The 16,672-nt window shown below is 42.9% G+C and overlaps 1 protein-coding gene across 1 annotated transcript in view; it reads left to right on the top strand.

The window, feature by feature from the left end:
* Insc (INSC spindle orientation adaptor protein) overlaps positions 1–16,672 on the top strand; it is a 313,322-nt gene that overhangs the window by 155,640 nt on the left and 141,010 nt on the right. The window lies entirely within an intron of this gene.

Genomic DNA, 16,672 nt, shown 5'->3' on the forward strand with positions numbered 1-16,672 from the left:
CAGAATTCTGATGCTTAATTTTGAGTTGATATGTTGAGATGTTTCAAGAGGAAATTAATGTAGCCGATAAAATAATTTCTATAATTTTCAGGCACTTTAATAGTGTATGTAAAGGAGTAGCAAAAGTGTTATAGAATTTTGTTCATGGAGATCATTAGAAACTTATTTATATCTGGCGTGAACACTTCTGCTAAAACATTTTCTAGACTGCTACCAGCTTAGAAAACCTGCTATTTCAGATGAAATTGACACATGACATTTTCCTGGTATTGTGGCTTCTTTGGGGTAGTTATGAGCTAGCTGGTCACATCAGGGTTCATAGGCCTTTGCCATTTCAGAAGAATGTGTGACTAAATTATTTCCCAAGGAAGAGTAGCCTTTATGCAAAGCTGATGGGACAAGTACCTGGGTTAGCCCAGTGGGTTTTTTTTTTCAATATTTTTTATTGTCAATGGACATTTATTTATTTATTTATTTATTTATTTATATGCAGTGCTGAGAATCAAACCCAGTGCCTCATACATGGTAGGCAAGTGCTCTACCACTGAGCCACAACCCCAGCCCATAGCCGAGTTTTGTCTGGAAAAACGCCAGTATTCTAAGTTGAGCTTAACTGGAGTCTGGGAATCAGAGAAACATCCTCATTAAACTTGTCTCTGGGCTATTTAGTTTCTATGCAGGCCTGAGGCTAGGAAAGATCCATGTTTTGAGCTCAGGACATCAGCTACTTAGTGTAGGTGGGTTCCATCCACCAACATTTTCTAAGTACCTAGTTTGTGCCAAGTTCAGTCCTAACCACTCATGATATAAAAAACAAAAACAAAAACGACCAGTCTCTCTTTCCTCAAAGAGCTCACAATATGGGCATCACCTTATCCCTAACCATGCTCTGCCGCACAGGAGAGCTCAGTGATGCTCTGTAGAAAGGATGCTTCCTGGTCCAATAAATGTGCAATATGCAAGAAATGATGGAGCTTTTATCCCTTTATAAGAATCACACTGCATAAAAACATACTAAGAGTTCCACGGCAAAGACTCTCCTAAAAACAACAACAACAATAATGCCTATTGTTGGTAAAATACTTAGAAACATCCTAAGGAATATGTTTCAGAAAATGCTGAGTTTATGGTGCTTTCTGGTTCTAGGATTTCAGCTACCCTTGGTCCTCCTGGTAGCTGTCAAAATTGCACCTCACCTGATCTTTTTTTGCTCGGTATTCTTTGGTACCTAATTTATGAGGCGATTGTTTATATAAGCCAAACCTTTTTACAAAGACCCCAAGGGCTTCTTTGAATTCTTTCCCTGCTATGGGAGACTTTATTGTTTTAAATATTGCTACGGTAAGTGCGTCACTGGCTGGGAATCCTCGGTGAAACTGAGATTTCACAGTAACAGGATCCAATCCAGTCCCTGGGGTTTGTCCTACACCTTGTTGGTTGGGTTTTCACTCAGGTTTACAAGGACAATTACAATCCTACTGGTTTTAACCTGTCATTAGATGATGGACTCCCTGAAGGCAGGGACTGAGGTTCCTTTTTTTGTTGGTTTTCCTGCCCCTAGCTAAGTTCCCTTCTTCCCCTGTGCAGCATTGAAAACCTTCCATGTCTAATGTGGAGACTGAGTCGTTGGAAGCTCTGAGTTAGCTCCTGATGTGAATGTGACATTGGGGGTACCTTAGGTCATAGCATCCTTCTTCTCCACACCTTTAGCTTCAAGCTTAGCTTCCCTGCTTGTCTTGACCAAAGTCTAAGCAGAAGAAAGTTCTAGGAAACCTGTCTTGGCCATGGTTCCATTCTCTCAGCTTCCACATGACTTGGGGACGTTGTTTCCTGTTGTGTTTCTTGAGTCTCAGTCCTGTTCCTACCTCACCACCACCTATTCCCTCAAACCTCCCGTAAGTAGCTTGGCAAGACACCTCTGAACACCATGCTGAAGTCGAGGAAAGAGGGCAAAGGGGGAAGAAATGAGACTTTGAAATCCTGAGAATTAATAATATTGCAAATGTTGGTGGGAATATCAAGGCTGACCTTCCTTCTCCCTGTCAGCTCATGTTTTTGAAGCCTTTCCTTCTGAAATGGCTCTGTCTTGGAAAGCACAGATAAGAAGACAAGGCTGAGGTCTTACTACCGCAACATTGTTCAGTTACTAGGTTTGTGCTTGGGTCTCCTGGTGGCTCAAGGTACAGTCCCTCTCTGGTTCACCTGTTATTCATAATTCATCCTGTATGCTCTATGGGAGAAAAGCAAATGAAGAAAATGTGGTTTCTCCCCTTGAGGGGCTCACAGTCAATGGTGGAAGCAGATACCCCAGCAGGTCACTGAGATACTATGGTAAGTGTGCAAAAGAGAAAGCCAAGGGGGCAAAGTTGAAGAAGGAGAGTGCCCGTCACAGCCTGGGGATGGGATACTAGAGTTGCCATCTTCTTTATCTGAGTCATAAGGGGTCAACAGAATTCTTTCACCAAAAGACAGATAATAAATAGTTAGGGTTTTATCACAAACCTGGTGACAAATGCTCACTCTACCCATTGTAGCAGGAAAACAATCATGGACAATATGTAGCAGACTGTGGCCATGCTCCATAAAAAAACTGATGAAAACAGATGAATTCTACCTAGAGGAGGTGGTCTGCTGACACGCGTCTTAAAGGATGATAATAACAAATAGCTATATAATACTATGTTCCAAGCACAATACCACAAACACGCATGCGCACGCATGTCTTTGTTGAATCCCCCAATAACCCTGTGGGGTAGGGTCAGAATCCCCATTTCTTCGTGGAGGAATCAAGCGTCCTGACAGGTGAAGAAACTTGAGTGGCACAGCTGGGATTCCAGCTCTAGGCTCAGCACGGGCCCAGGGTGGGGGGAGGCAGAGTGCAGCTGAAGCAAAGGCAGGCAGGTAAGGAGGCACAAACCAAGAGCATGAGGGGAGGCGGGAACAGGGATTGGCGAGAAATAAGGTAAGAAGGGGCCAGGCTGAAGGTGGGGGCTGGTAGACAAGGCAGCCCCCGCCCCCAGGAAGAGGCATCTTTAGGAGAGCTGACCCTTTTCCCTTGCCTTCCTGCGGGGATGCGACCTGAAAGGAGGCAGGAGCCAGTGGAAGGGAGCAGGAAGGGGAGTCCTGAGGCTCACCCTGGTGTTCCTGAGGGCCAGCCCTGGTTGGGAGATGGCCCACCTGGAGGAGCCCTGCAGGGTGAGGGGCAGTCTGAGCACGGCCTCCCTCCTGGGTTGCCCGCTTGTTTGGTTTGGCAGACGTGGAGGAGCTGTTAGCCCATCAAGCCAAAAATTCCTCTGCCAGACGCAAAGTTTAATAGTCATCAGAGCCCCATAGCTGGGGAGAGTTTATAAATTCCCATACTTATTATACACAAGCCACAAGACTGTTTATTGGGGATTTTTTTTTTTTTTTAATTAAGGCAGTGGCTCAAGCCCCGCCCACACCATTACCTTACTGAGTGAGTTATTTCTCTCGCCCTCTTTTTAATGGGCCACAGTCACCGGGGTCTCCTGCCTCAGGCACAAGGGAGAGCTCTGCTGGAAGTGAATGTGTCCAGCTTGGAAGGGAGCAGCCAGCTGCAGGCCAGGGTAGGCCAGTAATTGGCTGAGATGATACTGGAGACTTGGCTAACAGGCCCAAATTGGTCCCTAATCAAGTCCAATCTGAGGGCCGCTCGCTTCCCCCTGGCTGCCAATTTCCTTCTTGGAGAGAAAGAGCTTTGGGCAGGATTCCGGGCTGCCTGAACAAATGGGTATACAATGGTTAAGGGCAGGAACATAAACCCTCTTCAGAGTCCACTAGAACATGTCACCTGTTTTGTCCTAGAGGAGAGTTGGCTCCACTCTGGTTTTCCTTATGCCAACGCCTCAGCATAGCTTTGGGGGACTCTGGAGAAGCTGGAGGTCACCTCCTCTTGCACTTGATGTACTTCAGAGGACTGGTCAAGTGCATGGACCTGAAGACCACTCAGTGTGGAGGCCCAGCAGGACTTCTGCAGATGAAAGAAAATCCCCATTGTACAGATTTGACGAAAATCTCTGTTTGGCAGATGAATAAACAAAAACTCAGAGTAGTCCAGCAAACTTTCCAAGGTCCCACAGCAGCTGGTCCAGCATGGAGCTGAGAGTAGAATCCAAGTCTCCTGGCTACTGGTCTGAGCTCTTCGCCTTTGATGCTTTTCTTCCATGACAGCAGAGAGAATTCTGGATTTCTAGGGCAAGTGTACTCAGGTTAAATGGCCCTTGGTCTTGCCTGGGAGCTTGTAGTAGACAGATATGTTGCTCTGTGGTCTCTGGGGAGGGAAGGTCACTAGAGGTCAGGACACATGGGTATGTAGAAGAGTAAAGAGGTAGGCATTGTTGCTAGGCAACTAGTCCCACACGACCCCAGTTTCCTAGGAGATGATGAAGTGAAGAGGGTCTGGATGAGTGGGTATCAATTCTAGGACCCTTTCTGTGTTCAGGTTTTGGGGAAAATAATCTCCTTTTTCTGGTTATTTTCCTCTAGTTATCTGGTCCTTACTGCAACACTAGGATGCCTCATATTTCCAGTTGTAACCCTTAATTTCTTTATTCCAGCAATGAATCTGCTTGTAGATTTTTTCTTCCGGCTTGCTTCAGAATATGCCTGAGATTCTGAGTGTCGGAAGCCAGGGTCTAAGCAAAGTGAGGTGAATGAATACCTATCCTAGTTAGTGGGACACTTGTTCTGCGTCTTCATAATCATTAACTCATCTAATCTGACTCAGGCTGACTGTGAGCTGGTTGTGCGCGTCTCTTCCCAATTTGGCATTCGGTTGTGACATATTGATAACTTGAAGTTTTGCCTCTGTGAGAGTATTTACACCATGGAAACCAGCAAATGCTAAAACCAGGGCTTTGTCGGCGTAGAGAATTCTGGTTGTTAAACAATTTCCATCACATCACTGCAGTCGTCTCTACAACTAAATGAGGAGAGTGTTGCTCTTTGAGGATAATTAATTTGTTCAAGGGCATTCACTTAGTAAGTGGTAGAGTCACCGTTTGAACCAACCTCAGTCTAATCTGAAAGCCTTTGCTCTCTTCATGCTGTTCAATTTATGGCCCAGGTAATGCTGGAATTGCATCTATCAGAGACTGAAATTCTTTGGGACAAGCCACAAGCACAAGGCATACGTAATTTTTACAGCACTTTTAAATATTCCAAATACTTTCATACTCATTATGCAGACATCTTGTAAAGCAGATGAGTATCATTAGTTCCACCTGAAGGTGAAGAAATTGAGACTTAGGTTAAATAAACATTAAATAAACAGGGTGGCCCCAGTAATAAAGGGTGAATTTCAAGCTGGAACCTTTGTTAATTAATACTTGGTTCAGAGTTTCTTTTGTCGTACAATGTGGCCTCAATCCTTGACAAAAGAGGCTCTACCAAATAAAACACATCACCTAAATAGAATTTTATTTTCCTTTTTTGTTTTTGTTTTTAGAATGTGGGGGGTATAACACAACAATGTAGTATCATAGTAAGAATTAATTAGAGAGAAACACAAGATATATGCTAAGACTACCCCACAACCAAGTCAGCTATGTCCCTTTCTAAATCCTAATCTATAATTCAGGAAGGAGGTGAGGTGGAGGTGTGCAGGGCAAAAGGAAGGAGCCGTAAGAAGATAGGGGCAGGATAGGAGAACTTGGAAATTTTGGCATCCTGATCTTGGGTTCCCACCATGCTTCCAAGTCCACTATCCAAAGACAGAAATATTCTCCAAGAGATCATTTCTGCAAGTAGTATAAATATTCTGATTCACCATGTACTCCACGTTGGTCAGCACCCCCCCCCCAAAAAAAAAAAGATGTAGGCATGGTTCCAAGCTTATCAACGACAAGGATTGAGATAGAAGATTTTCTGAGTGAAAAATGGGAAGGATGTTAAAGAAAATTTTCGGGTGCTAGACATCTATTCATCTTAACCCATTTTGGTCATCTTTTAGCCTGTAAGTTACTTTATTGATGCAAAGTAGTAAGTCCAACAGCTGGGGAGAAAAGAGATTAAGAGAGTTAATATATAGGAAGTGGTTAACTGATATTTGTTGGTCTCTATTGAGCTATGGCTGGGTGATGCAGTACAGCCAAAGTGGGCAACTTTGGGATGCTAACAGAGCTCTGTAGTGGAGTCAGAATATACAATGGCAGCTCTAATATGGGTCAACTGTAATGATGGCTGTTCAGATAGATCTCTTTGACTTCTCTGAATTTTAGTTTCTGTCTTTGAGCACAAGATTGGATAAAATGGGCTACAGTGAGTTTTTTTTTAAACTTTATTTTATTTATTTACTTATTTTTATGTGGTGCTGAGGATCAAACCCAGGGCCTTGTACATGCAAGGCGAGTGCTCTGCCACTGAGCCATAACCCCAGCCCCTACATTGAATTGTTTTTAGAATTAAATGAAGTGGTATAACTGCATAGTGGATGTTTAATACATTTATTCAATAAATGTTTTTCTAATAAATAAGCCATTTCATGGCTTGCTCTGGAGGAATCAACTATTAACATTCTGTGTCCAAAAATCCATTTGGCGTGGCATAAAAAGAGTTAAGTTTGATTCAGCAATCCATCTGATTGTCCTCTTCTTTGCAAGCCTGTTTAGGGAATGAGGCCATTCTGCTGCCACCTCCCTGGTGGCATAGTGCCCAGCTGCTTTCTGTAGGCAATGGTGTGAAAAAGATTTTAATAGTCAGTCATGCCCTAGAGTGGGCATAGTTTATAATTTTCTATGACTTACTATGCTCAGCCTCAATTACTCTTGATTGAATATATATATTTTTAAATCACCTCATTAATAGTGGTGCTTATGATTTTGTCTTCTATTTCTAATCGAAATCTACCATTTTTCATTTGATGGTTTCCTAGCCAAGTGGGAAAAATTCTTCCAGGATAAAATAGATCTACTGAAAATAGTTATGGAGAATATGAGCAGGAAAATGTTTTCTAAACTAGTATCAGTGACACAAAGGGTTTGTCACTTGGGATATTCTCTTTCTTTTTCTTATTGTCTATGGCATCTATTCATCTTAACCCATTTGGTCATCTTTTGGCCTGTAAATTACTTTATTGGTGCAAAGTAGTAAGTCCAACAGCTGGGGAGAAAAGAGATTGAGAGAGTTAATATATAGGAAGTGCTTAAAACTGTACCCAACACCCAGAAATCATTTCATGAGGGCTCAGCCACAGGGATTACCACTTTGAAGGTGAGTAGACAGGCCTTCTGCAAATTGAAATCTTAGTACAGTTTATCTCCTGGGCTTCCACCTTACCAGCTTTATGTTTCCACATTCTCTACCTGTTTCCCACCTTAGCCAGGTTCTGTATATACTCCCCACATCCTTCTCCTAAAATCCTGCTCCCAGGAAAGACTCTGATGAACTTACAATGAGGTATCAAGGATGGACGTTGTTGTAGATGAACCCTGGGTGAGGATAGGGCTGGAGCCAGAGAGTTCCCTTTAGAGGACAAACCCCAGTGAAGTTTCAACCCAGTTGTAGGAATTCATATCTGGGAGAGAGGAGAATATTGGGGGAATATATTAGAAGCTAATTTTATTGGCCACTACAAGATGGTGCCAGAGGCTGACTAGTTCTCATTGGGCCAGCAGGGAAGTAAGCATCACTAAGCAGGGTCAGCTGCCAGTGCCCCCTCCCCCAGTGGCCTCTTCACATGTTGAAATAATAGATACTTCTTCTAGGCTTCAGGTAAGTCAGATGCCTTCCTGGTGTCCACTGGATACCACCAGAGTCTCCCCATTTTCTTGGTAAAGCTTCAGAAATACCTCTCTGCTATAAGCTGTGCTTGCCTAGGTCATCCATCTCCTGGGCATTCTGCCTTGATGAAAGAAGGCTGATGAAGCCCTTCCAGTAGGGCTTTATCATGCATCTATCTCCATTTCATTGGTTGTCCAAATAAAAGCAATGCCAAGAAGCCATCAGATCAAGTCTACTTCCCCAGCACTTCTGAGTTATATCTTGTCCATTTTGCAGCCTCAAAAAAAATGTCCTTCAAAGCCCAACCAAAGCCCTCCAAAGGGGATCTGGAGTTACACAGGAATAGTCATCTCTGCTCTGAATACATTCAAACTTTGTTTTGAGCATCAAATGAGATCCTGGCCCAATGCTAAGATCAAGGAGGAGCTGCTTCTTAATCTGTGACTGGAGTCTTCTATAGAGGCTGCAGAAAATCAGCCGACAGAGGCTGAAGACGGGGAGGGGAGGGATTTTGAGGGCTGTTCTTCTGTCTGCTAGTCTATGAACCTGAACAGAAAAAGCTTCCAGAGAAAGTCCACCCTGGTCTCACATGAGATTTGCAAAGATGGGACCCTTGGGTTAAATATAAGACCAGATTGTGGAGGGGAAATTGATAAAAATTACAACTGACAGGTCACAGATTTAAACATTTATTGACTCCAGCTAACTATGCATACTTATTCCGGTGCTACATACACTTACTTTGATCTCTCACACACACTCTCTCAGGATGTCACAAACGCTTGAATGTTACACACACTCAGCCTGTTACACAAACACACCCATGCAGATGTTACACATAATTTCTCAGATGTCACCCACACTCACTCAGCTGTCCCAGGCACTCCTGGGGTAGACACAGTATTATTTGGTTACATGAGACCAAGCCCTCCCAAACCAGCTTAGCAACAGGGAGTTTTATTAGAAAGATTAAAGCTGTGACCTAGAACTCTGGATTCTGGATAGAATCACTGCCAAGTCTCCTGAGTGTGCCGGGAGCCAGCATGTGACTTTTTCTCTATTTCTCTGTGTGTGTGGAGGGGAGTGGCTGGGTGACAGTGTGGGCACCCTGCTTTCTGTTCTCTGCTCTCTCTGAGTGGATAATTAATTCTTCTATTTCTTCTCTGACCAGCTTTCTTTTCTCTTCTTGTATTTAGCTCATCATAGCTCTTCCAACATGTTGATCTAACTCTTAATGGTATTTTTCTTTAACTATCATAATGGAACTCATTTGTTTCTGTTTCTCGGAGACCAATCATGGACCATCCACACTTCCTTTTAAAATTTTCAGTGTCAACTTTATGTGTTTTTTTATCATAAGACAATACTTTTCATTATTGAAAAATTAGAAAAAAAATATAGAAAAGCAGCAAAAAGAAAATTAGGATCCATTGTGATGTCATTCGAAGGTAACTGCCTTGACAATTTTATTTTCGTCTTATCTTTGTTTCTATGTAGTTATTTTTATAGTCTGGTAATATAAAATATTATAATTTAGAAGAGGATTTTACTTCTTTTGCAGAAATGTAGTTGAAGACATCTTCTTTTAAGCATGTAGAAATTATTCATTCAGGTGAATAAATCAAGGCTGTGGATAAGCCCTGGTCCACCTTTATCTCAATTAGATAGAGGAGTCTCTAGGCAGCTCAGGTACATTGTGTTTGACTCGATCGGGGCCACTGCCTCAGTGATCTTCCCTAACTTTCATTGACACACCAGCATGTACAGAAATCATCTTTGTAACAGTTCTGGTTGGAAACATTCTAGACTCAACCAGAGGTTCATGATTGAGCTTCATATTCTCAGGGGACACCCCATAATTTTATGCTGCATTTCATGTTTACAGTTTTTCTGGAGAAGAGAGTCCATAGCTTTTATCAGATTCTCAAAGATATCCGTGATCTAGAAATTCAAGAACCCCTTGGACAATGATCCTGGCCTGCTGGCATCTCTGCCCTCCTGGGTGGTAGCCAGCCTCAGCCTAGCCTCAGCCCGGAGGCACAACCTGCCAGGGAGATCAACCAGGAAAAGAAACCAGCTTATCCTTCCTCCAGTTTTTTTTTTTTTAACTTTTGTTTTTATTTTTAAGGTCTGATGCACATTATTCTAAACTGTTAAAAGGGGTGAGAACCTTCCCACACAGAAGAAAATGGAATTGGTATGCAAAGTAGGCCTGATCTTGAATAATTAATTCTGATTTGCATGTTCAGATGAGCCTGAGAGCTGCCCTGGCAGCCAGGAGGGAATTCATATGCAGGGAGGAGGAGGGTGGTATACCCAGTGGGGGAGATTTGGCTTCCCCAGGAACCTCCACTGTCTTTCTCAAGCCAATTCTTTTGCCTACTGCAACTGTAAAAGCCCTGGGTTCTAGGGAATTGAGGCCCTGGGAGAAGCATCTTGACCAAACTCACAACAATTTAGTGATGGGAAAACACCACATGGTGGCTAATAGCCAGGGATCAGGGAGTCTTGGACCAACATAATTCTAATCCCATCACTTACTAATCCTAATTATTGTGATCTTGGTAAGTTAGTTGACCTCTGTAAGTCTCAGTTTCCTCATGTGTAAAATGGGAACAAATAATAGTATCCACATTACAGGGTGGTTGTAAGCATTCACGACAATATGTCAGATGCTTATAAACATGGTAGAAATGGTGATGGCTCTTTTTTTTTTTTTGGCTCTTATTATAAAAACCATCACTATCCTCCTCATGATCATCATTACCTTTAATGACGGAACCATAACTAGAACTCAGATTTTCATATCAGCATAATGTATGTTCATAGAAGCAGTGTTGAGTCTTTGGTGAGCTCCAGGGCCTTCCCACTGCTTATTCTACTGTAATATTTATTTCTGGGTGTCAACAATAGCAAGAGTAATGATCATAACATATACTAAGTTGCCACTCCTTCCAAGGCACTTTGCTTTCAAAATTTTGCAAATCTTTAATTCCCTGGAGGTGAGGATTCACAAGGGTCCTGGGTGCCAACATTGAGGATGGAGAGGAGATGCTATCCGGTGGGATGGGACACTTTCTTGGGGGTGTAGGGTGGGGTGTGATCCAGAGGGGCTGCTGAGGCTCAAGGCCTGCTGGTTGATTATGGAAAGATTTTAAGCATCTGTTGTAAGATTTCTAGAACCTGCTTATTGTCCTGCTTATTGGCCTGCTTATTGGCCTGTAAGAAGTGCCAGGAAGAGAAAGGGTAAAAGTCAGAACACCTGTCCAAGCCCCTTACTACTCAAGTTCTCTCTGCATTTATTTTCTGGTCTCTAAAATGGGGGTAATTAATTCTATTCCTGAGGATTTTGATAAGGATTCTCTGGGATGACTGGTGTAAACAGCCTGGTTGGCCATCAGGATGTGCTAGTAAATCTGAACCTGGAGAGCTGATCTTTCTGGACGGCCGAGGGCTACCTCTGTGAACATTAAAATCTTTAAAAACATCAACATCAATCCCAATGTTAGGTATAACTAATAAAAATTGTTCTTGCTGCAGATATTCACATTCTTCTTCATTAGAGCCAGCTGAGTAGGACCGGTCTTCTCTTGGTGATGCAGGGTTGATACAGGGTCAGCAGCCACTGTTCGGTGAGGTCCTTGGGAAACTGAGTGGGACAGTTTGCCTCCATGATGGAAGGCTCCAGAAGAAATTTCTGCATCATCACTTCTCTTGGTGCATCTGTGAACTGGAGCTTTTCTCTGTAAATTGAATTGACTGCCTTTGCTCTTCAGTAGGCAGAGGAAACAACATGTAAGAATGTTGTAACGTGAGTGTGTAAATGCCTGAAGGGCTCTCTGTGGATAAACCACACGGTTTGTGACAGCTCTTTTGGCTGCATCAGATCTTCATTACTTCCTTCCTTGTACCTGAATGTGCTCTGGACACACATGGTGTAAGTTATGACCTAACCTATGACTGGAAAACAAATTATGGAATCGTACATTGCTTTGATATAGCTTGTCTGGGAGGCATGGAGCAGCAGAGCAGCAAAATTAACTCACTGACTTTCTCCCTTTCTTCTTCTTTTTTGCCATACTAATGTGAGGATTTGCTCTTTTGTGTTCATGCATGTACAATTGTGTGGGGCGAGGATACAGCTAGGTTCAGAAGTTACTCCAGTTTGGTTGACTTGTCTATAGCTGACATTCTTACTTCTAGGAGATTGCTTGGAAATCCCTGATTTGAAAAAAATCTAAGCTACTGAGCACATGCTCAAAATTAGAGGGTAAATTCATCTTCCACTAACTTCTGGGACCTTCTACGTTTCTCTACAGAAGCACCACAGGCAATGATTTGCTTGCAAGCTTGGCTGAGATCAGCTATGCGGGCAACAGATTTTCAGGTCCACAGTTGTTTCCTTCAGTCTTTCTGAAACATGTCCCTTTGCTCTCCACTTGGTCATTTACAATGCAGAGGGAAAGTTGTTTCTTGTTTTGAGATGTTGCCTTCCAGGGAGTGCCATGATGCCCAGATGTTGTACCTGAGTATACAGAGGTGCGTGTGTGTGCACACATAGGCATGCATTCAGATCCTGCACAAAATCCACCTGACATGCACACAGGTACACATATGCACTAAGGCACCTGATGTGTCTTCTTCACCAGCCTCCCTTTCTTTATAGCTAATTCCTCCTTATTTTCAGGACCCAGCTTAAGTGCTGTGTTAATTTCTCTTAATATATGTTATATGTCCTAGTTATACACATCTAAAGTACTCTCTTCTTCCTCCATCTTAGCACTCATCCTGCTTATTGTGTTTGGTTATTAATTGACAACAGAGAGCCCCTCACTGGACCATAGCTCCCAGACTAGAGATGTTTTCAAAGACTTCATAAGCATTGCAAATCCACACTATCATGTATTAGATGCTCAGTAAATATTATTGAATGGATACAAAAAATATTAACACAAACCCAAACCTATCCATAAACTACCATCAAATACATATTTACAGAGATATAGATGCATACAGAAATATAACATGTGCACAGAGAGATGAGCTTGTGCACTGTTACTTGTACACACCGATAGATGCACACACAAAGCAAGCACAGATTCCTCCAAGTACAAGATGAGCACCTTTAGATTCCCTGAGGACTATTATTCACCTGCCATAAGCAAAGTAAACACACACACACACACACACACACACACACTCCTCAAGGAAGGTAATTTCCTTTCACTTTCCCTTGTACTCACAACCTGTGTATGCAAATTGGATTTTCAGACCGTTCTAATCCTTTGTTGACATTTATTAAGACAAAACAGAGGTGGGCAGACACAGCCTCTTGGCTGGGTGGATGCGTCTTTGCTACGATGTAATGTCAGAAACTGTTGATGCAGAATTAATGCTCACTTTTATGAGTTTATCTTATGTCATAGAGTTGAAAAAAAACTTGGTGTAAATATTCATCATATGGCTTAATTGGTTTGATGTACCGTAGCAACAAGCACAGCGCCAGACGCTTGCTATGGAGGCCTCCGCGTTGTTTCAAAGTCTTTATTATTATGACAGCAAAGTCTTGTTCATTAAAGTTTCACAATCCATTTTCATTAGGTTGAAGCTGAGTCTGTAAATGAACAGTTGCTCTGAAAAATCAAGCCCTCACAGTTCTCGCTGGGGAGGCAGCGCGTCTGTATTAATTATCAGGACGTTGGTGTCGATCGACGATGTTAATTGCACTGATGGCTCGTTATTTGGGGAATTGCCATGCATTTCATGCAGGGATAATAAAAATGAATTTTTAAACAAAGAGACTTAAAATAATATCAAATCTGCAGAGAATACCAACATCAAAGGCGTATCTCAAAGCTTTGAATTTTATCTTTGTGGTCCAAAATGTTAAAGAGGCGCCTGCAATGCAGTTGGTTCAAGTTTGCAGTGAAGGAAAACAAAACAAGAGTTAATTAACTGTTATTACAAACCTTTTCAACTTTAATTTGACTTTCAAATATTAGCATTTATCTATGAACTGTGCTTCTGGGTTTGACAAATTAGTTTTCACAGAACAAGTTTAATTAGGCGTCATTGTGCTTTTATGTCAGTTTTCGGAGCTCCAGACAATGAATGGATTAACTTATTAAAAGTCATCTGTTTAAAAGACTTTGTCGAATGGCAAATGGGTGGGCAAAGTTGCTTGGCTTTGCTAGGAGATGGGGGAAAATGATATTGCTCCTCGGGTGTCAGGGGGGTTGTAGACAAGATGAAGAGAGGATTGGCCTTCCTACCAGATGGAGGCTGCTTCTCGGGTATCTCCACTTTCTTGTCCCCTCTGGTGGTGAAGGGCTCTGTGGTCATTGTATCAACATAGTTCTTGGGCAAACTGAGTCAAAAAAAGGCTCCATGTTGTAAACGAGAGTTTTTATCAGCCTGTGGATCTGTTCACATGGCAAGCTGCCATGAAGAGGAGTATATTCCATGGTTTTCTAGTTCAGAGATCAGCAAACTTTCTCTGTAAAAGAAAAATAGTGTATTCAGTCTATGTGCAACTGTTCAACTCTGCCAGCTGTAGAAAGCAGCTGCAGATCAGAAAATGGGAGTGGCTATGTCCTAATAAAATCTTATTTATGAAAACAGGAATGGGGGCCATCCTTGACCCAAGGATCATCGTTTGGTGGCCTCTGCTCTAGTTGAATGTCATGTTTGGTTTGGCCACACTAAAGAGAATACATCCAACAAGAGGACTTGGGACTTCTCAGTCATCAAACATTTTCTGACCTTCATATCTAGTATTAGGAGCCAGTGGTGACACCAGATTTTCTTTATTTGTTTTTGGTTTTTGAATATTAGGAGCTTGAGGAGGTCACATTCCAATGGTGGAAACTTTTCCTTTGGAGTCTACTGTTGGAGGGCAAGGATTTGTTTACTTTGGCTTGTGGAACTAGATATCCAGAGGTGTTAGAAAAGAGCATGTGTGGCTTTGAGGATTTCTCAGAAAACTTCCAATATGCTCATTGATACAACCCAATGCGTTATGCAGGCCCGGGGAAGTGGAGAGGGCCAGGGCAAGGCAGCAGGGTAGCCAGGAGGCAATATTTTAGGAAGTGCCACTCTTAAGTGCCCAGCTGGTCCAGAAGAGACCTGGTCTCTTTGGCTTATGTTTGAAATGGACAAACGGAAGTCTAGAAGGGATTCTGAACTTGCTCAAGGAAGGAATAACAGGCTTAGAAAGTGGGGGTCTTGAGGATAGAGAGGAGGAGGGCGGTATATTGCAGGGACCCAGGTTCTAGCCTCAGGACTGTTGCTACTTCCATATCCCATGTCTAGCTTCTGCTTCTTCAACTCCCCACTTCAGGGGTCATAACCTTCCCTAACCCCTTTGCTTTCATGTCCAGGTCCATGGATACAGATAAGGCAGGATTCAAACAGCTTCCATTTGCTTCTGTCCTTGCTGAAGATGATGAGCTTCAGGGTGCTGTTTATCATGTCCCTCGGGAGCTCTTTACTGAGCTTCTGTCTGTCTGCTTCTCCTCTCAGTTCCCTTGTGCTGGGCTGCCTGGGCTCAGGGCTTTGTTTGGATTGAGCTGGAGGCCCTAAAGCTGGGGTATGTTCCTGGCCCATAGCTTTTACCTTGGCTCACTCCTGAGAATGAGTTCCCAGTGAGGTGGATGCCCCTTCCAGCACCCTTGACTAGTCTTCTGTACTACTCACAGATTCCTCTGATGTCTACAGATGTCTAAGACTCCGAGTCTCACCTGTCACAGAGGCCAGATCTTGTACCCAAGATCAACCCACAGTTCCCTGCAGAACTTGCCATCCCCTAAAAATGCTAAGTCTGAAGATAATAACAGGGAATGGGGGAAATCAAAACGTGACTTGTGCATAGAATGGAGATAAATAAACAAGAGTCGGGCAGACACCAGCTGTGCTGGGACTAGTTGGGGTGGGTTTCCTTCAAGCTTCCAAATCTAAAATCGCTTCACAGTCACCTCCTCACGCCACTACCTATGGGAAGAGATGCCTCAGTAAAAACAAAAACAAACTAATTTCATTTTGCCCTTACAGCCATCTTTCAGACGGGTTTTATTTTTACCATTTCAGAGGTGTGGAAACTGAGGTATAGAGAGATGAAATGACTTGGAAAAAAGAACACACCCTGAGAGGATGGTCTCTCATGCTTTCCCACATTGACCGCAGCCAGAGCCCAGGCCTGGAGGATCTGGCCCAGAATTCTCGAGAGAAACTGAGCCCACAGGGCGCCCTCTCCTCCTTACCTTGTCAGTCCTGAGAAAGACAATGACGGCCTGATGCACACATGCAAATGACATCCAGCTTCTCACTGCCGGAGCCCTGAGCACAAGCACTTGTTGTTCATTTCTATAAATGTTAACATATCAGGATGTATTTTGACACGCTACTAAGATAAGTGCTAGAGCTGACAATAATAATGTATAATTTATGTCTCTCATATTACCTTCCCATCACTGTGCTTACATTATTACATAAATTAGTTTAATGTATCTGACATTCATCAGATAATTTAAGCATTTGTTCTTTTGTCTCCGTCTCTGCTCGGCAGGCTTTTAGGCTGGAGATCATGGCACCATTTTGGCACTGATTTGAAGGAACCCTGGGAAAGTTATGGAAAATTTTCCTGATATGCATAGAGATTTACTTTCTGGGTGAGCGATTGGGCCATAGGGTATAGAGAGTCCCTGATGAAGCCCTCCCCCTCTGCGGTAGATTGCAAAAATGGCCACAGATTCTTCCCATCCCTTATGTACCTTCCTTTAAAATGTGACTTTGGAGTTACTCCCTACCCAGAGGTGGAATCCATTTCTCTACCTTTTGAATTTTGGCTTGGCTCTGTGGTGGCTTTGGCCAGGAAGATATTAGCAAACTTGAGCATAGTGACTTTCCCTCTTGGAAATATACACCCCCCCCCCCC

The sequence above is a fragment of the Marmota marmota genome, unplaced genomic scaffold (assembly GCF_001458135.2).
Source record: "Marmota marmota marmota unplaced genomic scaffold, marMar, whole genome shotgun sequence".
NCBI classification, from domain to species: domain Eukaryota; kingdom Metazoa; phylum Chordata; class Mammalia; order Rodentia; family Sciuridae; genus Marmota; species Marmota marmota.